The sequence below is a fragment of the Hyperolius riggenbachi genome, chromosome 6 (genome assembly GCF_040937935.1).
Source record: "Hyperolius riggenbachi isolate aHypRig1 chromosome 6, aHypRig1.pri, whole genome shotgun sequence".
In the NCBI taxonomy this organism is placed as follows: Eukaryota; Metazoa; Chordata; class Amphibia; order Anura; family Hyperoliidae; genus Hyperolius; species Hyperolius riggenbachi.
In genome coordinates this window covers 146,015,076-146,042,926 of record NC_090651.1, presented here as the reverse complement: position 1 = coordinate 146,042,926, position 27,851 = coordinate 146,015,076, and the positions used below count along the sequence as shown (strand labels likewise).

At 39.8% G+C, this 27,851-nt stretch overlaps 1 protein-coding gene and 1 long non-coding RNA gene across 11 annotated transcripts in view; both read right to left on the bottom strand.

Annotated features, from left to right (window-relative positions):
• The window catches only part of NTNG1 (netrin G1), a 448,295-nt gene that overhangs the window by 366,492 nt on the left and 53,952 nt on the right, over window positions 1–27,851 (bottom strand). The window lies entirely within an intron of this gene.
• On the bottom strand, window positions 15,780–16,926 carry LOC137522572 (uncharacterized). The gene is made up of 2 exons (XR_011022339.1): window positions 16,710–16,926; window positions 15,780–15,860 (listed from the first exon to the last, which is right to left on the bottom strand). It is a non-coding gene; the product is annotated as an uncharacterized lncRNA (long non-coding RNA).

Below are 27,851 nucleotides of genomic sequence, written 5' to 3'. Positions count from 1 at the left end.
ACCTCTCATTTTAAAACTTTTTGTGATACAGTAAAATTATAATTTTTACCATTTGTACCTATAGGGTAATGTCCTTCTGGACGCAAGTGTGAGATCTGTGATTACAATAGGGATACTGCATCTTACTGGTCATAGGGTCCCATCATCTTGTAGCCTTCCGGGCAGAGGTGTTGCCACTCCCACTGTTCTTTGTGTGAGAGGGGATTCTGCAGGCTGCCACTTGCCTTTGGCCAATAGTAGACTCTTGGAAGGGATGTGGTCAAGTTGTCTATGGTCCTCTCTCCACTATCAGACTATGGAGGCAGTGGTGCTTCCCAGAGAGAGGACATGGCCCCTGCCCAGAGGAGAAGCCTGGCAGATACCCAGAGGAAAAGTAACAATACTCTGGTGTTCTGATAATGATTACAATAAAAGCTTTTTTTTTTACATTGGTAAACTTTCTTAATGTGGTGGGATTAATTTTCCTGGACTGGGATTTAATTTACTTTAATGTAATTAGTTGTATTCAAATTGTTTTTGCACACAAGCCAATTGAAACAATTTAATTATCAGAACTGGATAATCTGCTCAACCTCATGCACAAGAAACTTAATTTGCATGGGAAAAGCCTATTGACAACAAGCAGGGTCTCAAAGCACAAACGTTTTTCTAGACTTGAGAAAAGGCAATCAGTGGTACAGCTTGTTCTATGTCCGAGTTGTTCAGTTAGCTGAATGTTAAATAAAGTATTTTTCAAGTACCTGGTCTATGGACCCTTCATCAGTCACTTCCTGCAGCAGAGACTTCAAAAGCTATAGCTGCAGCCTTCTCAGAGAGTTCAGTCTGTGCTTAGCCCTCTTGATATTGAGCCTGGCAAGAATCTTGCCCATAGAGTCTGCTGTTTCTGGACACATGACCGATTTTTTAAAAGCAGGATTTTAGCAACAGAAGCATCTTGTCACAAAAAGAAGTTATCATTTTTAGCCCAGTCGAGTAAACTAAAAGATATTATGACACGTGTACCTGCAGATTGGCTTTAATATATGATCTCTGAGTGATGACTGCATTTCTAACCCTAAGGGTTAATAAAGCCAATCTGTTTGAAGGTTTAATTATGACTTCTTAAAAGGAGTAGCAATCGCTGCTATGTTTTATCTGTTTTGGCAGTGAAATGGTTACTTCATTCTGCACCAAGCCTCCCTGATTGTTCTATATATAGGGCATATACATTTTTTAGAAGAGGAGAGAGCCTTTATTGAGTTGACCCACTCAGAGAGCTGTAATTTTGGCTTAATAAGGCACTATTGATAATCAATAGGTTAATCACTTTGCACTAATGAGAAGCAAAGTATTGGTGATAGAGCATGGATGGTTTCCTAACTAGAAAATAGAATATTTAATGAGTTCCTGAGGCTAAAACACAAGAACGGCAGCCCCCTACAACATAACGAGATCAAAAGTAGGGTTAAATGAGTTACATGAGTACATCTGAATAATACTTTATAATTGTGTATTTATACACTTTATACAGTGTATATGTATAAATGATGTATAAATGCATGAATTTGCACCTTCCATCCCAGTGCACTAAACTAAACATGTATATAGCAGTCTAATGAAGGCTTTTTATGTGCCATGGGCAAAGCAGATCGCTGTCGCGTCACATTCCTCTGCGTTGCTCCACGCTGTTACCCAATGCTGTTGCAATGCCATTGGTATTGCATTTGGGAACTTGCAGAAATGCATGACAATCAAGCCTGGAAACTTGTAGCAAAGAAACAGTAGTGGGACTGGCACTCAAATGATTCCTGGAACACAGCAGCTGGACCCTGGTTGCAAGCAGTACGTGCTCTAGGTCTCATACACCTTAGTATTATCCACAGAACAAAAAGCAGACCTGGCACCGATTTGCACTTTTCCAAGAGTTTCCTTTAATCCAGCGGATGCAAGCAATACATAAAGATTTTTGTGCCTCTGAAGAAGCAGGGCAACCTGCGAAACGGCTGTTAGGCCGACCACCTATTTACTCTTTATGTATTGCTTGCATCCGCTGGATTAAAGGAAACTCTTGGAAAAGTGCAAATCGGTGCCAGGTCTGCTTTTTGTTCTGTGGATAATATCAAGCCTGGAAACATCAGAAGAAAATGCATAAACACAAAAGGACAAATGATTCTAGAATTACCGCGCCACTACACCATGTATAAGTATCAAAATATGGAGCTTCATTGGTAACACATAAATAGGCAAATATAAAAACTATTAAAAACAGTACCACTAAGGGGTACATATAAATATAATAATATTAACAAAATTGTATAAGTACCTACTCAATCCAAGATCCACAATGCTGTAAACATGTGTAAATAACCTCCAGGTAAGGGTAAACGCAACTGCATAAGAAAAGGTGAAAGCCACAGTAATAGACCAATGTGCACAGTGCAAAGTATAACACAATCAAAAATAACAGTAAAAACCAGGTATTGTAAGCAAAGCAATAGACCTCCCAATCACCAATGAGCAAATGTGATCTATGCACATTCTGAACTCTCTTTGGATCGTATCAGTGTGCGGTGCCTAAAACATGGCCACAGGTGGAAATGGGGCCTAAGCATTTTTGGGGCACTGTTCACCCTAACTGATATACAAAAAAATATATATTCTAACCTGCTTATTATTTATCACCAAGAATGGGTAACTTAGGCATAGCAAATGGCTAAACAACTACCATAGTGGCTGGATACTGGATGAACTGCTGAACTGATCTCAGCTTCTGCCTCTTGGGTGGAGCATATGAGAACATTAGGATAATATTCCGCACATCTCTATTCAATCTTCTGTGTAGTGTGAGGACGTATCTGTAATGTCCATTCAAAATGAATTTAAATTGAATTTAACATAGCTGGTCCTTGTGATACACAACTGTAAAAGCTGCCTAGAGAGTATTCCTTTCGTTTCTTGCATGTAGCCAGAAAAAGACTTTCTGCATAAGCGCTTTCAGTGTGACGTACAGAAATAGCTATTTATGTGCAATGTAAATAGTTGACAACTTGACTAATGCAAAACCTTTTGCATAATTCACACTATGGTTAGCAGAACACTGTTTGGCACAGTGACTGACAGACACACGATATGCGATTAAAATGTAAGGTCTTGTGCCTGTGCTGATCATGCATAATACCTGATAGTTTAGGCTCTTGAGAACTATGCACAACAGCAGCGATCAACTCAAACTGTTAGCAAGCATTCATTGTTGAAAAAGCAATGAGAAATTATATTTCTTTGCTTTGACATTAAACCCTACACAGTCACTGGGCTTGAAGGTCAAAGATTGACAGGTCTTTTACAGAGAATGAAGGCTTATGAAAAATCTGCCCACCTTCTCAGATCACAACATCATCCACCACAAACATCGACCTGGCTTCACATACACAATCAAAAGTCAAACATCCATAGAAAGAGAATGATTGCCAAACAGGCATTTTCCAAGATGCTTGAAGTGTGTAATAATGAGTGTATCATATGTCACTTCTGATTTGTAACCATTGTCATACATACTTGATCCTCAGATTGACATCCATTGTCAAATCTTGAAGCAACATTTGGGTCTTCTGCTGATTAATTATTCCAGTGAATTGTAAATTTCTTTCCTGATACCAACTACCTTCACATTATCCTAGAAAGCTCAATACATGGCACACTTCCTGATCAAATGGTCCACAGCAGGGGTCCCAAAACTTTTTCGGTCAAGGGCCAGATCAACATACTACAGACTACTGGGGGGCCGGAACATACATAAAATGTTGTTGAACATTGAATCTAGGTATTGATTTCCCCCCACTCATGCCCGGAGAACTTCCAGCAGCAGCCATTCAGTCATGTGGTGTCCGAGGAACATCTTTGTGCAGTGATGCATACCCTGGTGACAACCTGCCATCCAGTTGGACTACAGTGTCACTTAATGCAGAATTGGATTGGAAGCCAGCAAATAACTTCTCACTGCCTTCTACAGTATGTGGATGGGTGGTGCCAGCACTGCTATTCTATATGCGGGCTGCAGATATTTAAAGGTGCAGTGAGCCACATCTATAAGTTATACATTTTGTGTTCGAGGGCCGCATTCGGCCCACGGGCAATAGTTTGAGGACCACTGGTCTATAGTATAGCATTGTTATAATAAACTCTGATATAGTAAACATTCGGTTATAGTAAACTAAATGTCCAGGTCCCAGCCAAGCACCATTGTAAGTATATAAGAGTAACACCTGGTGTAGTAAACCCTGATATAATAGATCTTCTGTTATAGTAAACCTGTTTTTTGCCCCTGCGGTGTTCTATGTCCGGCTATAGTGGAAAGTGGGGGGATGCATGCCTCATACGTCAGCTTGAGACCCATGAGCTGTAGTCAGTGGGTGGGCTGGCAGCCACTTGTAACCTGCTCGCTATTTGCACACTACTGGGCCTATGTGAATTACCTCAAAAGCACCAGCCAGTGAGACCTATATGCTTCCTGTGTAAGCTGCTGCCTGATTACTGAGGCAATTGCCTGTAAACTGTGATTTGCCTGTGCATGGCTGCAACACTACAGTATCATCCAGGCTTCACAGAAATGTGGACAGAGCAGCACACTATCAGTACTGTATTGAGACCTAGGCTTCCTGTGCAAGCTGTTGCATTATAATTGCATTCAAATGTCTGCATACTGAGCACTGTGTATTTGATTTAGCTAAGACACTGTCTGTGCTTGCTTGCTGAAGCATTGAAAAGAAAAAATGACTCCCAATTATTGACTGAATAAAGATAAAGTACTATAGTAAACATTATCTGCTTCAGTATGACAATTTCCTTATACAGTAAACTTCTGTTATAGTAAACTACTTTGCCCGATCCCGTATTGTTTACTTTATAGGGATTCTACTGTACCTGGAACTCTGTTTTTTACGATGCAATATTCTGTTTCTTTTGAGATGGACAGTTTCTTTGTCACCTGCCAGCCCTGACTTTGACTGCAGCGGGCTCGGATCTGTGTTCTGTCCATGTGTGGTCTACCAGCCATGATTTTGCTTGCAGCTAGCTGTCATCCATGTTCTGTCCCCATATTCCCTGACAGTCCTGATCCTGTCTGATAGTCAGCTCTATTAATAACCTACATGTACTTGCCTTACTAGTCTATTTAAGTGTCACCTGTGGGGTTTACTCCTTAACTCTCAATGACATGGAAAGTCAACTGCCCAACTAACAAGCATGGTAGAATGATTCTAATGCTTGTTAATGCTCATTGTCACACTTGTCTTGCCCCTTCAAGACTCACATGGTACTTCAGTCAGTAATATCCCTTCCTTCAATTGCTCTGTGTATGGCCATTAAATAAAAATGCATAACTTAATCCTGGGCACCTACAGCCAGTTTATGTGAAAAGAATGCATACCACTTTGCACAATCAAAGTTCTTAAAAAGAACAGCAATTGATGGAAATTACACATTGCTGTATGAAATCTTAGGACCCAGAACAGCGGGTCCAACAAGACACCTCTATGCAAATAACTATTTGAACATATAATTAAAATGAAAGATGTCTAATGCATACAACACAGAAACTACACTGATGACACAAGAAAAACATATTAAGACCTAGATTACAGCTAAAAGAAATGGTGATGCATGTCAAACCTCAGCCAGATACCGTAAAATAGAAGAGCGTTCACAGGCTGGACATCGTGTTGGGTAAGTGGCAATCACTTTGTTGGGCTTGGCTCCTGGACTGGACACTTTCTGCATGTTTTACATTCTTTCAGTGTATTTTTGGCTCTACCCTGGGCACACGGGCTTCCAATTTCCAGCCTGAAAACAATGTGGTCCTTTAACTAGCTTCCCCTCCTATCTAGGAAAAAAAAAATGTTATTTTTGTGGTAGGGAAGGACACAAGATTGTAAGCCCTGCTGAGGGACAGTTGGTGATGTGAATTGTTCAATGTACTCTGGAAAGCACTGATAGGGCCTGTTTCCATTAGCCCTGAATCATGGCAATTTATTGCACGTGACTTCATATGCAGAAACACAGCCTATTGAAATCAAACGGCTCTATTTGAATCACGTGCAGCCCCCCCAAAATAGTGCCGGCTGTGTTTTTCCACATCCGAATACCCATAGTCATGCATGGAACGGCTTTAAAGATTTAGATGCGATTTTGTAACAGCACAGGTGCCGCATCTGATTCAGAAATGGACGCTGCACCCCAGTGAAAACACTCCCCTTAAAAAAGTGTCAGCGTTATATAAATACACAAGTACTATAATAATTGTCACACATAGCTAAGTGCAAATAAAGGCACCGTTAAAAAGTGTAATTGCTACTTACTAATAATTGGGCTAAATAATATAGGTTATTAGCATAACCAAAGGCGGCATGATTGCTAGTGTTAATGAATTTAATGTAAGTGTAATTAATAAGTGGTATGATTATGTGATTTACACGCTCAAGGACATCATCATAATTAATGGCAGATAGACAATGGTCTATAGTTTTTACTGCTTGCCTACAGTAAGAGAAAAAATAACTGTGTGTGTGTTTGGGGAAGGGTGGGGGTTGGGGGGCTGGGCATGTTACTGCAGTGGTTTGAATTAAAAACGTATGTGTAACATTAAAGAGTTACTAAACCACAATTACTTTGACTAATATTACAGTTTTCTTCCTTGTGTAAAATAGAAAAAAAATGTCTCCGAGTTTCTACTTCCTGTTATAAGCCTTGGCTCATGGCAAAGTCACATAATGAGGTTCAAAGGGGTCAAATATAGAAAATCTATATTTGGCAATTATATAGTCTCTGTGTAGGTAAGATAAGTTGAAAAGTAGGATTACAAAGGCAATAAGACACAACTGTACTGAATCGGGCATAACCAGTGCTGCTTGCAAAAAAAAATTTCGCATCGAAAATGCTATTTTTGATTTTAAAAAATATTTGGGAAAACATGGTCAAAGAAAACAAATTTGACTTTCTGATGTGAACCTTAGCGAAAAACATGAAAATCTATATTTTAATGCAAATATTGTATATTTGTGGCGTGAAAATTCGTGGAAAAACAAAAAAAATCACAAAGTTATTACAAAATAATTTTAAATGCCATTGTCACTTGAAAGTCAAATTTTACATTATTTTCACCAATATTAATGCAAAAAAAAAATAATCTGCATTTTTGCTCATCACTGGGCATAACAATAGCCCTGTGACTCCTGCAATGGCAGGGGGGCAGAGGGCTATGGGGGCCCGCTCTCACTTTGCGGAGCATTAGTGCAAGGAAGCTATGAGACAATATTTACTTAATCTCAATCTCTTCTTCCCAACAGCAAATCGATCTATGCTGCATACACGACTTCTGATCATGTGACATTGGTAACCATATATACAGCACAGAGGAAGTGGCTGCTGGGAGGAAGAGATGAAAAGCATCAAGATCAGGTAAATATAGTCTCATAGCTCTGCTGCGCTAATACTTGGGAGAGGGTGGCATCTGTGCTGATGGCGGGGCAGGGGTTTAGACTTCTGCAGGGGGACGCCATGATAGTTTTGTTTTCTGAAGGGCCAAGGTATCCCTTGTTATGCCCCTGATCAGAATGTTAATATATAATTAGCAAACGTGACTTCAATTAAAGTGTGGAATTCCTAAAGCTAGAAAAATTATTTCTAAAACATTGACACATGGTAGTGATCAGATTATTTACATTAAGCCTTCATTCTTTTTCATCTAAGGGAATTTGTAAACTATAGTTGAAGAGAAATCGAGAGCCCAATATGGTGTAGTATGTCAAGACAGATTGAATAATTGAGACAGTGAGATGGTAATACTCACAAACATGGGTTACCACTCAGGTAACCACTCAATAGGCAGGTGAGGAGATTAGACCTGTCCTAACTCAGGATTAAGAAGTCGCTCTCTGTAGATAGGAGAAAAAGGGTAGATCACCCCTCCACCTGGGGTGGACTTGAATATACTGGTAGGTGAACAGAGGCGCCAGTAGAATAAAAGTACATAAAATTTTTAAAAAATTGCTGGGAGGAAGTGGTGGACTTGCCTCCGTTAAAGCAGACACCAAGGACTGTGATTAAATAAATAAATACACATTTATTGAAGATACCCCAAGGATGCAACGCGTTTAGCGGGCACAGCCCACTTCTTCAGGCAATAAACAGGGGATAAACAACAGCAATTCTATTATAGCAAGCAGAGGTGCAAGTCCACCACTTCCTGTAGCAATTTTTTTTAAATTTTATGTACTTTTATTCTACTGGCGCCTCTGTTCACCTACCAGTATATTGTAAACTATAGCTCTGCTTTGAAAGCAATGCTAATTAACTTGGAAATACTGTTATGATCACACCAGTGCTAACACGTGACATTTTAAAACATTTTAACCCATTCAGGTTCCGTCGTTTTCACGTGAGAAATGTTCACTTCCCATTCATTAGCCTATAACTTTATCACTACTTATCACAATGCACTGATCTATATCTTGTTTTTTCCGCCACCAATTAGGCTTTCTTTGGGGAGTACATTTTGCTAAGAGCCACTTTACTGTAAATGCATTTTAACAGGAAGAATAAGAAAAAAATGGAAAAATTCATTATTTCTCAGTTTTCAGCCATTATAGTTTTAAAATAATACATGCCTCCATAATTAAAACTCACGTATTGTATATGCCCATATGTCCCGGTTATTACACCGTTAAAATTATGTCCCTATCACAATGTATGGCGACAATATTTTATTTAGAAATAAAGGTGCATTTTTTCCATTTTGCATCTATCACTATTTACAAGTTTAAAATAAAAAAAATATAGAAATATTTCATCTTTACATTGATATTTAAAAAGTTTAGACCCTTAGGTAAATATTTACATGTTTTTTTTTTATTGTAATGGTTTTTTTTTTTATACTAAAAATTTTATTAGGGTACTTTTGGGAGGGTGGGAGGTAAACAATAGATTTATAATGTAAATGTGTGTTAATTCTGTATTTTTTTTTTCAGGTGTAGTATTACTTTTTGGCCACAAGATGGCGGCCATGAGTTTGTTTACATGGCGTCACTCTAAGCGTAGCACGCGCTTAGAGTGACACATCGGGAAGGGAACGGCCAGAAAAGGCGCAGCTTCCGAGAGAAGCTGTCGCTTTTTCAGCGGGGGAGAGGAATCAATGATCGGGCTCCGTAGCCCGATACATTGATTCCTTGGCTACCGAATCCGCGGCCGGGAGTGCGCGTGCACGCGCACGATCGGCCGCGGGGGCGCGCGATAGCGCGCATGGTTCCTGGACGTAGAAACTACGTCCAGGAACCAAAATAGGTTAAAGATAATCTCCTGACATAAGGATCCAGCTTGCTAGAGGCACTTGTGGCAGGTGAACTCCTTCCTAGTGTTTTTCTAAGCAATGAAATACAGTAAATTCTCATAAGAGCATCCAGAAAACATAAACATATAAAACTCAGGCCTTAAATGTGTCACCGCCTTTAGCACATATTGCTCCTTGGAGGAACGAAGAAGTTAACATGTCACTGACATTAGTACATGGAAGTCCTTGGAGTAACACAGCTCTTGACCCTGTCACTGCAAATGAGAACACGTGCATCTTCGGAGTATCTGAGACCTCTTAAACATGTCACTCATGGAGCAATTTAGTTAATGAATAAACTCGGAGCTGTCTCTGTGCACAGAACAGCTAGACAGGAAAAAATGTTTAAAATAATCCTGCCTGTAGTACATACGTATTTATTGCTGTCTGCTAATACCATTCATTTATTATCCTAGAGAGTTTACTATATACGATTACTAGGGAGAATCAACAGAATGTACAAAACTCCTATTGCTGCATCAATGCTCATAAGCACCATCCTCCCATCCTTTCATAACGCCAAATATCACCAGTCTGCTGTGTCGGTAATTAGCATTTATTTATCATGTGCCAACAATATCCGCAGTGCAGTACAATGTGCAAAGACTGCCCAAAGACCAGATTAATGTTAATTAATGTACAGTTCTGATGTAACCCTGTCTCTGCTGGTGGCCTGTGCCAGGCAGAAGACTTCTTAATTTAGTTTAGATTGGCTGTGAAAAATATAGCTGCACTCAAGGTTTCCAATTTCTCCTGGCTCAGCATCCAAAGCCCCATAACCGCATGCTGTCTTCCGCTCATCCAGTCTTTGTCAGAGTCACTCTAGTGAAAGCTGCAGATCAGCAGTGCAGTTTATTTGCTGCTTAGCTGCCAGTGCTACAAGGCAAATGTACAGGGACCTTTTTTTGCTGGGCTGGAAAAAGAAGAATGTGATAAGTTTCAATGGAGAAATAGAAGATCAGTCTTTTCAATCACAGTAACAAGCCTGTTTTCCATATGAAGTTTACGTAATGCCATCTATAAAATGAGGTTTATTTACTAATCAGAGTTAGTTTCTTATTATAGAAAGCAGTGCTATAAACAAATAACATGCAATGGCCCCACTATATTTTACGCCTTGCATATTTTTCCCTTATAAAAATGAATTTAATAGTTTAAAGTGGAACTAAAGTCAAATAAGTAAGTAGTCCAGCCTGCAGCAAACTTGGAGGAGTAACAATGTTTAAAGTTTATATCTTTTTAAGTTGTAATGATATTATACTTAGTTTTTCTATTATTTGTAATTCCCAAAAACAGAGATCAGTGCTGCTCAGTCTGTTTGTAATTTATGGTTATTAAATCATACAGATTTCTATTTTAGTTTTACAGCTAAGAATTTCCAAATCTGGCAGCAAGACCAAATTGCACTTTTTTGCAACCATGGCAACAGTATGTTGGCTGTTGATCTACGAGGGAGGTAAGTTCACCATAACTTCCGCCTTTTAAACGTTTTTTAGATGTTTTTATCCTTTTTGACACCTCTGTTAAAGCATTTGTATATAGTCTAGTCCACCCTTGGTGGAGGGGTGTTTCCCCTTTTCTTTATGTCTAAAGAGCGACTTCTTAAACCTGAATTGGGTCAGGTTCCAGTTCTCCCCATCTGCTTTGATAGTGTGGCTGCTTGCGTGGTAATAACCCACATTTGTGAGTATACTTCTTATCGTTCTTACAATATTCCTTGTAATTTACACAAATACTACACAATATTGGGCTCTCTGTCTTCATTTCCATTTTTTAAGTAGTACAGTTGCTTGGAGACTGAACACAAACTCCCATTTTAGTACAGGAGTACCAAGTTGCACAGGACAGAAGGCTTTGTTACTCATGTTTAGCACCTGAACTAATCAATTTACTACTAGCAACACACTTGGACAATCCTATCTTCCAGCTCATGTTAGAGTTATGGTAGAATGAGCAAGCTGAGGATGTTTGCGCTTAGCCTTGAAATTATTAGTCACCTAAAAGTTTTAAAGTGAACCAGAGACGAAGCACCCACATGTATTTTACCATATATATCAGTGGCAACATTAGAGAAAAGACCTACCCTGCTCTATGTTTCATCCTTCACTGCTCAGCCTGCTTGTTATCAGCCCTGATAAAATCCCCAACTGAGCATTCAGTCTGGCTTTGCTAAGGAATCATTATAGCTGAGACTGTCTTCTCTGATGTCTTTTCAAGCCCAAGCCTGCCCCCTTGTGGCTCTGCTTTCCTGTTCTGTATAGTACTTGCAGCATCACAGAGAGCTGTGTGATGAGATGGGAGGAGCTGCTGGTGTCTGCTAATGTAAGGGCATATTGAAAAACGTTTTTTTTTTCTTTTGTATCTAGATGTGTTAGTTATAAGAGGTTTTTAGAAATGGTGATTTCATTTTGCACACAGCCCACTAAATAATATGATTTTCTAATGAACTGTGTTTTGCATCTAGTTTTAGTAAAAAAAAAAAAAAAAAAAAAATGGCACACCACAGCGGAAAAATACCAGGTTTAGTATTTATTTTGTAAAATCTATCAGGGGATATGTTTATGTTGTGCCAAAGCATCCATCTCTGGTTTCCTTTAAATGAGTTCCTGATCAATTATACAGCATATGGTTTTATATAAGGTTGCTCTCCAGTATTTACAGTATAGGCTGTCACCCTATGTTTGTGAGCAGGAACATCACAAGATCTCCCAGAACACTCTGGGGGAGGAGGATGCCAATGCGTGACAGTCTATCCTAGGCTACACATCACTGGAAGGGTGGGGTTACATACCGATATACAGCAACATATAGCTATAAGAAGTGTTTATGATGTTAAACCAGGAAGGATAAATAAGTTACATATATCCAACCTTAATAATGTATTACATTCTACTATACCTCATCACATTTTCTCTTTGATAGCAGAGCTGAATAAGCGGGTTGAAAGATGTATGAAATGTGGATTTTGAAGATGTTTTAGGATTTTCATGTTTTAGGATAGTGGTACTGTAAACAAGGAAGTGAATGTAATCTATGTATGTCCATGCCACTGCACTCTTAGTACATAGTGTGACTATACACCACTGTATCCATTCATACCCAGTGGGAATGGCATGGTCACTGAAGTGGGCCAATTACTAGTGTCCCTGTCAAAAAGTTTTGCTGTGGGGCCCCATGATTGTTTTTGCTTTGCCTTTGGTTATACTGTAGAGCACACTATGAATAACTTCTCAACCCAGTATTGATTATGCATGAAATGTTGGAAAATGATATGTGATGATTAAAGCAGTTTGGTGAAGGAACACGAGTGACAAAGTGACTTTCTCATCAAATGTATTATGCAGATTAAGTGACAGCTTGCAGTCTTACTGCTTCCTATAATGACTGCTCAAGGTCTGACAAAATACAAATTAAAATACAGGTTACAGTATTTAGGATTATGTATAGTATATTACAGCATATATGAATCACCTGTCTATCTATTAATCTATCAATCTGCAGAATTACATTAAAATAGTACCAAAAAGTAGGTGAAAAAGTACTGTCAAAATGACTCTGAGTATTTTCTTCCTTGCCGGTGGCTTAAATGGCATTTTAATGATAAGATGTGAAAAGGAGGAGAAAACTTAGGAGAACAAAATTGGACCGGTCCATATCTATCTATCTATCTATCTATCTATCTATCTATCTATCTATCTATCTATCTATCTATCTATCTATCTATCTATCCATCCATAAATCCATCCATAATTGTGCCAACCCTGTACATTTAATGTGTACTATTTGCACGCATTACGTCTACCATCCATTTGTGTATATATCCCATTGAACATTATAGCCCATGCCTGTACAAATACAGTTCAGAAGGAAATTACAAATACCTGTGTGCACAAGTCCATAGTGTGGTCTAGTTCCCTAACTCGCTCTTACTGTCGTTTTACTGTTATCTCCCATTTCAGATTTGACTGCATTGTAGTGAGTTATGTAGAACCAGCATAGTATCAGAGCAGGATCGTCTACAAGACAACCTAGGCACCTGCCTGGGGCCCTAGTGGGTGTCTAGGGGCCTGGGTGCTCTCCTAGATGACCAAAAGGACCATAAGAGTGAATTAAGGCTGCTCCCTTGCCTAGGCCCCTGTTTCTTCTTTATTCATCTCTGGATCCACTGCAGTTTATGCATTGAAAGCATTTCTGGCATGTCCAATGTCACAATCTCATATCAGACACAAGCTCCTTATGCACTTCCATCCGGTGCTAAACGATATACATATATATGTGTTACATTAAACATCTGCTGTAAGTTACTCATCTATATATACGCTCCCCTATTCAGAGGATCCAGAGTTCAGAGGATATTTTCATGAATAAAACGGTACTATGTTTTCACAGAAAAAAAAACTCATAACAAAGAATTCTCAGGGGTAAATCAATGCAATGCTGTGGTATGTATAGCTACTTGCACATTCTGATACCTACACCGTGCAACAATTGCATTATACCTTATCTTAGTGAAGTAGTTGCTGTTCTGTATACTGATAACCCTTCTCCAAAAACTATACAATAAAACATAAGTGCAAAAACGTTTCAGTTCTGTAATTGAACAAAGAGAGAGAGAGAGAGTGATAAGTTTCTCATATTGCTGTCAAGGGTAATTAACCAATTCTGTACCAGCAGTCTCTGCCCCCTTAAGGACCAGAGACTGCTGTTATGGTAAAATGCTGCCTCGCAATGAATCAGCGCACATACCCGCCATTCTCGATGGTCACAACGCTGTCTCATGGCCGCAGGCTCCTCTTTCTGCAGTCTCTATGACGGCAGAGTGCTGTCAGCCGATCAGGAGCCGCTTTCATTGTATCCTGACACTCTCTATCAATGGGAGCCAATATGATTGGCTCTCCATGATCACGCGGTCAGGAGCCAATGAAAGCGGCTCCTGACCTGCTTACAGTGCCTTGCGGTCTTATAGATGGCAGAGCGAGCAAATTGCGGTGGGTGCAGAGGGGCAAGATCGGCGGTATCAGCGGTAACGGCAGGGACGCGTGATTCATTTGGATGTTGAATCTACGTCCTGTCAGAGCCACATCACCATTTGCTGGGCGTAGATTTGTACTGCGTCGGTCCGGAACCAGTTAACAGGGTACCGTTTTCCAAACTGCAATTCGTCCGGGCAAATGGAGAGAAACCTGAAACAAAGTTGTTCAGCTGATCAGAGTAACCGATCAATTTGGTTAAAGGACATCCAAGGTAAAAATAAACTCACGAGAAAAACAATTGTATCTATCCTTCTTCTCCTAAAAATGACTTTTTAAGATATCTCAGTCTTATTTTATATTTAAAGAGACTCTGAGGTGAGTCTAAATTCACGTTTTTCACTTCTATTTATGTAAAGCACTATAGCTATAGCTAAACCGCCGCATCCCCGCAGAAAAACGAGGGGTTTATACCCCCAAATCCCCTCTGCAAAATCCACGCCTTTCTTGGTCGTGGATTTTGCTGCTCATGGAGGCAGAGCTTTGAGCTGCGATCAGCAGGCAACTATCAGTGGGGATTGAAGCGTGAAGAGGCAGAGCTACAGCCCTAAGCTCTGCCACAAGCAGGAAATGCTCCCCGGTATTTGCAGAGGGGATTTGGGGGTATAAACCCCTCGTTAAAAACCCCTCATTAAAAACGCAAATTTAGACTCGCTTCAGAGTCTCTTTAAATCTAAATTTTAAGTTTTTACTGTTTCATTGTCTCTGCTCAATGACACCTTCATTGAAGTATGCTAAAGCTCAAATCTATGAATTATTGACCCTTTTTATTTCTTTCCTGCTCTCGGAAACCATTTACTGACAGGAAAGTGTTTTATGGCTGTAATTACTTATCAGTGAAGGTTATGCTATAGTCTGACCTGGTCCGACCCAGTCCCAACCCAGACAGAAACTGTCACTTGCGTACCTGATGTTTAACTTTTTCAGGCAGAGAAAGAAAAAAAGAACACAGTCTAGTATGATCGTGGTTGGGGTGTCTTGCCACCCTATGGGAAAAAAAGATACAGGAGACAAAAAAGGGAGCCCGATAGTGCAGTATGTCAATAGTAGGTGTGTGGAGAAATCAATTGATTGAAAGGGCTACTCACAAAGGAGGGTTGCAAGGGGCAACCGACCACAGGAAGCAGGTGGAGACCATAAACCCGACTCCACTCGGGGTGGTCCTGGACGGACCTGGTTGCGGTCGCTCTCTTAGATGAAAAAGGATGCACAAAACATTAACCGTGGTAAAACAACGGGTGTTCTGTCACCACCCCTCGGACAAACATGTACGGGGGTATAACTATGCACAATAAGGGAAAGAGGCGCCCTGATTTGAATAAAAGCTTTTAAAACCAGTTTAAAAACGAAAAAGAAAAATGAGGTATCTTACCTCAATGACGAAATCTCTGTAAACTTACAAAAGATTTTTATTTGAGCACAGGCAACGCGTTTCGCGGGTCTGAGCCCGCTTCCTCAGGCCAATACAGTGCCTAGAACAGCAGAAAGAGTTCCTCAATGTACATACATATACATATTTCATAAAAAATTATAAAAATAATAACGGTCAGAGTACATATATAAATGAATAAATAGCATAACATGAATTTAATTTGGCAGATTTATCCATGCCCTAATAGTTGATTCCATGCTGTGCATATGCAAACGCATATTTATGCGCACGCACACACACATCAAAGAGAACACACTACTGTGTCTCATATCTAAGGGCAAACTTGATGGTTTAGTCTAAGCTCCATTTGCCGTAATGCACAATACCATTATTATTATGCACCTTCTAGATGAATGATAAATATATAATATATATAGATATATATATATGGAAAAAAATAAATTATATACAGACCAAGGAAGAAAAAAAAAGGAAAAAAAAAAAAAAAAAAAAAAAAAAAAAAAAAGGGGGGGGGGGGGGGGTTCCATTGATGATAATGTATGCATCATCAATTACAAAAGAACTAGGAACATAGTGGATAGTATTCTAAAATTAGCCATGCGCCCATAGGAATGATATAATATAAAACACAGATATCTAGCAATGTATAAAAAGTATATAAACATATATATATATACACATATATACACATACATACATACACAACAACATAGGAAATACTAAAAACTTGGCCAGTTCTAAACAAAGACAAAATCCAGGCAGCGCTGCAAGCATTTCACAGTGCTGCTCTGCATAAGTAAAAGGAACTGGTCACTGACTTTTAAAAGCATTGCAGTACATTGTGCACAGCATAATACATGTTCAGACAGCAGGGGGAGTAAAAAGGCAGGATACAATGGAGACCAGAAAACAACGTTGTAATACTCACCAAATGACAGAAATCATGTAGCATAGGGAGCCTCTACAGGACATTCCCTGTCTCTGCATTATATAACCTTACTTGATTTGTTTAAGCAGCTGCAGGTCTGCACACTCTCAGCAGATTAGGGAAGGGGAGGGTGCGTGATGATGTAATCACAGGAAGTAGTGGTGGGGCCATATTGGAAAGGGGCATAGCATAGGAAGGCAATGTATTTTGCCAGTCCTACGCTGGATTCATAGAAAAGATAGGACCAGGAGTTGATGTATTAAATTATTTGGCCACTAGATGGCGATGGGACTTTCTCATTAGCATCTCATTGCTAGTGGACTGGATTTCTGTTACTTATAGTGATAGATTTTGACAGTTAGTTGGTGAAAGACAAAATATATATTAAAATACATTGGCGCAATAGTGGATTATTTAGATAAATATCTAATAGTTAGTGGTAAAAATAGTGATTAGATGAATTAAATTATATAGGAATCTTTGCATTAAACACGATTATACAATAAAACTGCATTGTTTTGTGGTATATATCTCTCTGTTTAGCACATATATAATGCTCAGGACGTGTATATAATAGTTTATGTGTCACTCTCAAAATCATATGAGTGATGTCATAAGGATAAGATATTTTTATTTTTTATTTATATATATTATATATATTTTTTCCAATATGTATGAAATGTGTGCATATGAGTGGTGTAAATGAGAATGACTATGTGGTGGAATGATTTTATTGGCAGGTGGATGGCCGAGCTGAGAGAAAGAAAAGAAAAGTGGGGTTGGTGTGTGAGGGGAGGGAAGAGTGAGGGGGCGAAGGATGAATTGGAACATTGTTATACAGGATAATTATTTGGTCATTTGGTGAGTATTACAACGTTGTTTTCTGGTCTCCATTGTATCCTGCCTTTTTACTCACCCTGCTGTCTGAACATGTATTATGCTGTGCACAATGTACTGCAATGCTTTTAAAAGTCAGTGACCAGTTCCTTTTACTTATGCAGAGCAGCACTGTGAAATGCTTGCAGCGCTGCCTGGATTTTGTCTTTGTTTAGAACTGGCCAAGTTTTTAGTATTTCCTATGTTGTTGTGTATGTATGTATGTGTATATATGTGTATATATATATATGTTTATATACTTTTTATACATTGCTAGATATCTGTGTTTTATATTATATCATTCCTATGGGCGCATGGCTAATTTTAGAATACTATCCACTATGTTCCTAGTTCTTTTTAATTGATGATGCATACATTATCATCAATGGAACCCCCCCCCCCCCCCTTTTTTTTTTTTTTTTTTTTTTTTTTTTCTTTTTTTTTCTTCCTTGGTCTGTATATAATTTATTTTTTTCCATATATATATCTATATATATTATATATTTATCATTCATCTAGAAGGTGCATAATAATAATGGTATTGTGCATTACGGCAAATGGAGCTTAGACTAAACCATCAAGTTTGCCCTTAGATATGAGACACAGTAGTGTGTTCTCTTTGATGTGTGTGTGCGTGCGCATAAATATGCGTTTGCATATGCACAGCATGGAATCAACTATTAGGGCATGGATAAATCTGCCAAATTAAATTCATGTTATGCTATTTATTCATTTATATATGTACTCTGACCGTTATTATTTTTATAATTTTTTATGAAATATGTATATGTATGTACATTGAGGAACTCTTTCTGCTGTTCTAGGCACTGTATTGGCCTGAGGAAGCGGGCTCAGACCCGCGAAACGCGTTGCCTGTGCTCAAATAAAAATCTTTTGTAAGTTTACAGAGATTTCGTCATTGAGGTAAGATACCTCATTTTTCTTTTTCGTTTTTAAACTGGTTTTAAAAGCTTTTATTCAAATCAGGGCGCCTCTTTCCCTTATTGTGCACAGTCTAGTATGGTTGGCATTATACATACACATATCTATCTCATCATGTCACATGTCACCTCGGTTGTCCTTTAAAGAGGAACTGTAACCAAGGACTGAACTTCATCTCAATGACTAGCTGATATTCCCTTTCCCACAAGAACTTTTTACCTTTTCTCAAACTAATCATCAGAGGGACTGTATGGCTAATATCGTGGTGGAACGCCCCCCCCCCCCACTGTGATGTCAGCACCTAGTTACGAACATCACACTGTGGGAGCCTTGTTGCATTTTGAGAAATAACAGCTGTTTATAACTGCCAAAAAAGCAGCATCTCCTTCCACAGACATCACTTGCCAGCAGTACAGATGTTGCCTGTGATACATTTCAGAATGTAAATCAGAGAGAGGAAAGATTTTACAAAGGGAAAACACTGACTAAATCATTTATACATAATTATTGTAAAAATGAAGCCCTTTTTTTTTATTACCCGTATTTTTCGGACTATAAGACGCTCCTGACCATAAGACGCACCTAGGTTTAGAGGACAAAACCGGGGGAAAAAAATGCATATATACTAAACTTGGTGCATCCATGGTGAAGGGGGATCTTGTGGATTATGCCCCCTTTGTACCTCATGCCCCCTTGTACCTCTTGTGTCTCCCTGTGTCCTACTCTGTACCTCTTTGTGTCCTCCTCTACATGGACCCACTACAGGAAGTCTCCGACAGTGCGGCGGATTGGAGGTTCCTATTGGTAGACGTTCACAAGTCAGGAATACCCTGCATTTGGACTATAAGACGCAGTGACTTTTTCTCCCCGCTTTTGGGGGAGAAAAAGTGAGTCTTATAGTCCAAAAAATACAGTAAGTTATTTTCACTGCATCTTTAGTTTAGCATCTGAAACTTGATTGGTTGTCAGAGGAATTTACTGGTGCTTGTCTTTGCAACTGTCTTGATAAATGAGCCCCATTTGGTCTTCCATTTATGTTATCCATCCACTTCGTTAGATCAGCAACAACAAAAGTATTATTATTAAGAAAAAAGTATTATTATAAAAATAAAAAAATGAAGAAGCCAAAAGACTTACAAGTCAGCATGATCTGTTTTTTTCATCTGTGGTAATGATAACCAATGTTTATTTTTAAATTACATATTATTTTCACAGTATGCCTTTATTTGAGTTAATTAACGTGGCGATCAGTCTTAATGATTGCAGATGCATAGTTTCATTTAATCTGTATGCAAATTGCAATCATGTTGACATAATCTCACATTCATTATTTTATATTTATTGTTAGCGCCATCTCTTTTCAGCTGGAGTGAAGGCTGAAGTCTCAGTGTGTTTTCTGCCAACCTTTCCATTTACTTTTTAATACGGTCCATAGGAAAGCATCCTTTTCCACAAAAGGTACATTGGAGTATCTGACACATGATGCATTGACTGTACATTTATACCCTTGCACTAGGCAGGATTATAAATCATTGAGAGCTTAAGAACAAATACCACAGGGACCCCTAGCTCATAAAGGGAAACTCCTCTTAAAAAACGATATGGTGTATTTTTCAGTGCTATGTAATGCAGTTTGTAATTACATTTGATAAAAAACTACTTTGGCGTATAAAATGTTTGTATTCCAAGATGGGGTCGTGTAAATACATTTTCGCAATCATTAAATCAGCAGTTGCTATAGTATTCATTATTGTGCAAAGCACTGAAGAAAACGTAAGCAAAATTAGTCCTGTATAAATTAATAATAATAATATTAAACAATTCATATTTTACTCATTCTGTAATCTGAAATGATGAAAGCAAAAATGATCCATTCTGCACATTTATCAGTAAAGGGAACTTGAGTTTAGGCCAGGGCTGTGTCTGAGTAACTGAGATGTTGCATCATTTAAACAAGAAATGCATATTGTAGTCAATGGAAACATCTACATTTACAGTATGTTCCACTTGCAAGTGAATGATAACACCTAACATACAGTAAGGCATTCCTTTTTTCCATAGATGCACTAGCATGGAATCGGTGTAGATTGATTCACTAGCTATCACGATAGATTGCAGTTTGGCATTTTCCTTGACCTGCACTTGATGTTCATGTATATTGTGTGCCTCTGAGGAAGCGGCCTTTGGCTGTGAAACAAGTGTCAATCCATCTCTTTTGTGAAATTGGATTTCTGAATCGTGTCCATACTTCATGTCCGCAACTTAGAAGATTGGTGATTGAAGAATAAATAGTGAATCTGTTCCTACAAAACCCAGTGCTTTCTTTGTTTGGACTTTGGCATTTAGACCTGCTTACGATAACTGAGGTTTGTTTGCCAAGAAACCTTTCAAGCCAGCAAAAAGATACACTAAGACCTCTGCCACGTCTTTAGCCACACCCCAATTTTCATGTTACACACACACACCCTATACAATTACCTGGGAACTATAGCTTCCCCCCTTTCTACCCCTATATTGCTTCCATGGTGCCAAGGGCATCCCCCATCCCTCCCCAATATATCTTTCCCAGTGGTGATTATCATCTCCCCTCCCCCACAATATAGCTTCCCTGGTGGTGTTTATGGCCCCCATCCCCACCCAAAATGGCTTCCTTGGTGTTGTTAGTGGCACCCCTCCTTCCCCAGTATAGCTTTCCTGGTGTCTAGCCGTACTGTGCACCTGCAAGGTGCGGCTGTACCAGTACACAGAGGGGAGCAATATTAAACATTATATTGTTCAGAGGGTCCAAGAGAGATGTAGGGAGACCAGGGAAGCCTCTCGGCCTTCTAGAGGCTTACCCCTACTGAAGTAAAAACAAATGTTTACCCTTCTCCAGGTACCCTTTATATTTCAGGTAATGGAAGCCTTTAGGAAAGTATTCTGGCTACACTAAAAACAGTTCTATCCCATATTAAAAATGCAGTTATACTTTATACTAGTCCCTTTCATGATTGTACAGCATTACAGCATGGATGATGGGAAAGACCAGCATTTTTATATATAAATGAGTTTGATTGGCATGTGATGTTAATATGCATTAAAACATTTATACGTCATTGTAGTGTGAAGGTTGTGTGTGTGTGTGTGTGTGTGTGTGTGTGTGTGTATGTGTGTGTGTGTGTGTGTGTGTGTGTGTGTGTGTGTGTGTGTGTCTGTGTGTGTGTGTGTTGTGTGTGTGTGTGTGTGTGTGTTGTGTGTGTGTGTGTGTGTGTTGTGTGTGTGTGTGTGTGTGTGTGTGTGTCTGTGTGTGTGTGTGTGTGTGTGTTGTTTGTGCTCGCACACACACATGCTATATAGTATCTCTTGGGTAGTTGGCACATCATTTTACAGCCAATACCATGACTGCTTGTATAATGCAAACCGACAATGTGTCAGAACACTGGGAGAATGTATCTCCTGCTCTCACAGTACAGTGTCATTACTGGTAATTGAATATCCAGCTGTCTCGGCTGTCACGCTCAGATTAGTTTATATCTGGGAGAGATATATTGCAGATTAGTTACATTATGACCATTCTCCAGGGGTCCAACAAATGCATTAGGGGCATCTCAGTTTGCAAAAACACAAAACAAACATCATAGCAACTCTGCTAAAATTGCTTTTCGAGAGATCTACAGGTTGCAAATCCTCTTGCTGTGCACTTACACAATCTCTTTCTGCATTTGCCCAGTGATGTGTTCGACAGCTAATATGCATAATAGCTACGCTACACAATTATTGTGACAAAAATGACACATTTATGTAACAAAGAGATAGGTAGAGATCTCTCTGAGAAAGAAAAAATCCAGGTAACTATAAAAAGTGTTCTGTGCAGAACGTTTAAAAAAAGAACTATTATACTAAACTGGTAAGAGCAGCAAGTGGTTTAACACATAGACAAACAAGCGGGTTGGCATTGCCAGCACTCTAGATATGAGCTGAAGATTCATTTAAGTATATTTTTAAATTCAATAAAACCTTGTCCATGTTTTGTGTTTAGGACTTGATAGAGTAATAAAAGGGATACATCTTTGTTAGGTTTTCCCGAGACAGGTAAAAAGGGCGCCGGACATTGAGGTGCCGCCATAGACTGTAATGTGAATTATGGCTATAGCGCAGCTCAGAAGGTAATTTGGGTGCCAGTAAAAGAAGGAGCCCAAATTAAGAATAAAAAAAACAGCGACATTCAACTGCTAGCAATAGCTGGCAGCCAAATTGCATCTAATCTCTGTGCCCATAGCGGCCTGGAGGGGGAAATTTACAATAGCAGTGTGAGACATTTTTCAGCTTCACCCTGCGCCTAAATTTCCCGGCGCCCTTTTTACATGTCTGCAGGATTTCCTGTCCTCTCTATGATTCCACATCTGTTTCCTGCCAGATGTGGACCTACCAGGAGTGCACCTAGAACCTGGAGGGCTCCAGCAAAACTGAGCCAGCCAAGCCCCCTGCACAACCCTGCACCCCTCCCCCCAAGATAAAAGATTTAATCAGGCCTCCCCGCACTAACCTATTATTACCATCGGCCCTCCCCCCCAGAGTGAAAAGAGAATGGCAGCAGCATACATTACTTGTCGTCAGCAGAGCCAGCTACATATCCTATTTTCTCCTCTCTCCAGCCATGCTGTACTGTATGTCCCAGATGGTAGCCACAAGAAATCACACTCGCTGAAGAAAGGAGAGAAGAGGATGTGTAGCTAGCTCCACTGACAACAGATAATGTAAGCTGCTTCCGCTGCCAGACTCTGCATCTTACCAAAATGCCCCCCTTAACCCCTAGACTGTCCAACTGCAGTCCTAAAGAACAAAAGGTCCTCAAATATTTTTGCCACAGCTCAAATTATTTGATGGGACTGAATCAGGAAAAGTGTAGTTCATCAAGTAGAACACATTTATCCATTTCCCAGTCTTTCCTAAACACTGGCATGGATATGGCACCTTGAGGACTAGAGTTGGACATCCCTGAATTAGGGTATAGGATAACCCACTGCTTACTGGGAAAAAAATCAGCAGTTCTCGTGAGAATTCTCATTCCCAGGTTTTTATTGCACATTTTGGAATTTGCTGTCCAGCCCACTAGCTGTTGGTAAGCGGCTGTCTATACCCAATGGCAAAAAGTCGTTTTCTGCAAACTCTTCCTTTTCAGTGTGCTACAAGCCAGAACTTTGGCTGTGCATGTTTTCTGCTATGTAATTAATTTCATAATAAGTTGATGACCCTTCTTTACCTTTCGGAATATCTCATTCATCAGTTTAGTTATAAGTATTTTATATTATTCATTATATACAGAGCTACCTCTTTTCACCCAGACAGTTCACCTGATGTTCAGTCTATTTATTTATTCATGTTCTATTTTTCGCTAGCATTGACATATTATGCAAAGCTTTGCAGCACGCATGAAACCATTCACATCTGTCTCTAACTCGAGAGAATACCTCAGTCTGCTGGCCTCACTCCTTACTGCAGATACACACAATAGGTCCAGTCTGATGAGATGCCAGCTAGTCTACTTGTATGTGTTTGGGTTGTGGAAGGAAATTAGACAGTTGTGCCCACTGCAGCAAATTTATTCTATGACTCAGCTCACCAAGGCAACTGACAGGTGGTAGTTTGTGTTGCTTGAACATACCTCTTTATTCAGTTTAAAAGTAGTTTGGAGAAACAGGTGAAAATGTTTTGGTTTCGGAAGTCTCTGAATCATAAAGACTAGGGATGATCAATGAGATGCAAATACCTCTGAGTTTATGTAAATTTATGTACATTTGTATGCAAATATATGCAACTTGAAACTGGACCAATCAATTTAAACCTTGGTGGGACTTTGCATCTCATTGATCATCCCTAATAAAGACCAGGAGAATCTAAATATAACATTTTAGGCCATATACTAGATGTTCCAGCCATCCCAGTAGGAAACCTGACATTATAAACATGGCTTTCAGAGTTGCCTGCTCATCCCCTGACAATAACTGCTTCCTGCTATGGCCAAGGTAATTTGGGATAGCCCAATACATTTTCTCACAGATATAGCTACTGTTCAGTTTGTAAGTTTCAGAGATGAATAATCAATATTTAAGTGAGCAGCTAACACTAGTAGTAGTTTTATTTAATCGTCTCTGTCTGAAAGCATAACTAGTGGAGTGTTGGCAAGAGGCAGGACATTTGGGTGCCAGAGTGTTGCAGAAGTGTGGTCACTCCATAAGTCTATGGTGGCTCCCAATATCTTTTTTTTTTTTTGGGCGGGGGTTAAGCATTGGCAGGGGGTGGTGGTTAGAGCTAGGCATCGGCATGGGGGGGGGGGGGGTGTGGTTAGGGTTAGGCATCGGAGGGGTGAGAGTTCTGTATGAGAGTAAAGTTAGTTTTGGCTGTAGTAAAATATCGGTAACATTTACCGGAATTCCTCCATCAGAACTACCGACGGGAGAGTGGCGCTAATGGCGAAAGTGCCGGGTCCATGCGGCATGACGTCGGTGAGCCTTATTGTTTGAACCAGAGGTTTCTAGTCCTTAAGGGGCCAGAGACTGCTGGTATTCAAGTGGTTAAACATATGGCTTTCGACCACTGGGTAATCCCCTTCATGGATGTCCACAGATGCATTGCAGGATAGGAGGATGTGGTGTATCAGTGGTTACCTTGCTTCATAACCTCTCATTTGACAGTTCCTCCCTGAATGAGCCCTATGTAATATATCCTTCTTCAGCAATGTGTTGATTACATTAAGTGATGTCAGCTAAGACTACTGGAGATATCTTGTTTAGAGGAATATGAGAGGTTAGAAGGAAGACCAGAGTACAACAGAGCAGGAGGGATATCCTATAACTGACACAATAAGTCAGACTGCTAGGCATCTACCAGCTGTTTATACAGGTAACTGGAAATATGAGATTTTGTAAGTTCAGAATGCCAGATTGATTTAATTGGGAACAACACAAAAAAATGCCAAGTCCATTGTAAATGACTTTTTCATTAAATAGCATATAGCATGAGTTGTTCTCAAACTGTAGACCAAGGACCCCCAGTGGACATGCTCCATGTAGTTTGCTTGCAACTATAAACTGCTGCATTTTTTTTAATTTCTAATTGAAAATAATTGAGTATAACGTCTGTATGGAACAAAAAATGCAAGCTTGCTAATAAAAATATGAGTACTTTTCATAAAATGTACCGTAATTCCCTAATAGTTAACTTATACACTGCTTAATGTACCTGAGGCAAAACATTTAAGAATAAACAGATATTTACCTAGATAGAAGGAAGCCTTTGGATAGTCCAGAGACGTTCTGTACATGGACCAAGAGCTTGTCGGATATGTTGTCATGGTCATGGCCGGATTTCAGGCAAGGCAACATAGGCCATGGCCTAGGGCACCAGGAAAGCAAGGGGTGTTCTGTGTGCAGCAGGGTGGCAGTAGCAGTTAGGCTACCAAACATTCGTCCTGCTACAAGGATTTTGCACATAGCGGTGGTCGACTTCCAGGAGCCGCATCTGGCACTCGGGGGATGAAGGGACAGCAAATGGGCACTTAAAGTGATTCTGAGCTGCCTGTTACTTGCCGAATGTGCCGCTTGCCAAGGAGATTACAATCTAATCTCTGCCATCATGTTACTCACTGTCCTCAGAGGAGCTTATATTTAAATTCCTGACATTACGCCACTAACTGTCATCAGAGGAGCCTACAGTCTAATCCCCGCCATGTTGGGGGGAAGGGGGTGTTTAGGATGCTGTAGGTCTGAGGGCAGTTGGTAATAGTGGGCCTTGGGTGGTAAAAAGTACAAATCCAGGCCTTGTCATGGTCACGCCTGCGCAGTAAGCCAGAGCCTCTCATTCATGAGCGGTTCCTTGCTACTGTGCAGGTGCGGCTGTACTTGCTTGGGCACAGTACAGCTTGAAAGGGAGAGTAGCTGTGAACTTCCAGAGGGTCCCAAGCAGTGGTGGAAGGGGCAAAAAGGACACTGAAAGCTCCAGGTGGATCCAGAAGCTTCCCTCTACCTAAGTAAGTATCTGTTTCTTCTTGCAGGTTTCACCTTGGGTTTACATATAAAACATAGTTGCGGAGGACTCCTGACCCTGTAAAAGTAATTGCCTCCAAATGTACAAGTTAATGTTAACAGGGCCGGATTTAGCTTTCGGAACTCAAGGCATGAGGCTAGGGGTGCTGTGTGCTAAGAGGCAGCTGTCAGTGGTTTGCGAACCGTACTCACCATCCTGAAGCTGCAATGATGTCAAAGTCACTGGACCATTGGCAGTTTGATCCAGGCTGTCCATCCGGTATTCTATGCTACCATAGCAGTGACCAACCCATCTTAACCCAAGTAGCATAGAGAGCTGGATAGGAAGGCTGGATGCCATGGAGGGTGGAGTCTAGGGTTTCAGAACTTCAGTGCCTATCGGCTCCTGCAATATAAATCCAGCTCTTAGGGCTCTTTCACATTAGACAACGCGTGCAGGAGCCATTCTCCTGCACGCGTTGAAAGGTCTGCGGCGTATCGTCGAGATGCAGCGGTGCTATGCAATCAGTGGTGGTAGCTATTAATTGAACCCGACGGGAAAATGCCGGTTCCCGGCGGTTCAACGCTCCCGGGTGCATTGAAACGCAACGCACCGAAACGCAGCATTGGGTGTGAAAGGTAAAATGAAAGTCTATGGACTGTTAAAACACAGGAAAAGGGCTTTAGTGTGAAAGAGACCATAATGTAAAATCAGTAAATTACATTTAATTACATTTTATGAAAAGTGCCGATAATTTAACCAACATAATTTCTCATCTTTATCTGGATTATGGTATGTTATAAGAAGTGTTATTTGTTTTCCTTCTAACCATGGCAATATAGGTGTTCCCAATATATGTACTATATACACAGTAGAAAGTAATATTTTACCATTTTAACCACTTTATCCACCACTACGGTATTTCTACGTCCTCTGTGACTTCATCTAAGCCACAAGGACATAGCTATACATCTTGTAGCTTAACCACAGCTGTGCATGATTGGGCTTGCTCCTGTGCTAACCTCTGGCACTATCTGTTGCAGCACTAATTGGTGAAAGGGAATTAATGTTCCCTAAGCCATTAAAATTGATTTTTACCATTAAAAATATTTTTATTTTCTCAGTTCATAGTGAAAAATACACACTGTAGCATTATTTCAGAATCAAATATCCTGACCATAAATTGTGACAGAAATATAATCTAAATTGAGTGATAAACGGTAGAAATAGCTAAACAAAATTTGTGTTTTTTATCTAAAGTAGTGCTTTTTATTTCTAAATTGGAGTTGGTACAACTGAGAGATAATGTGTTTTTTTCAA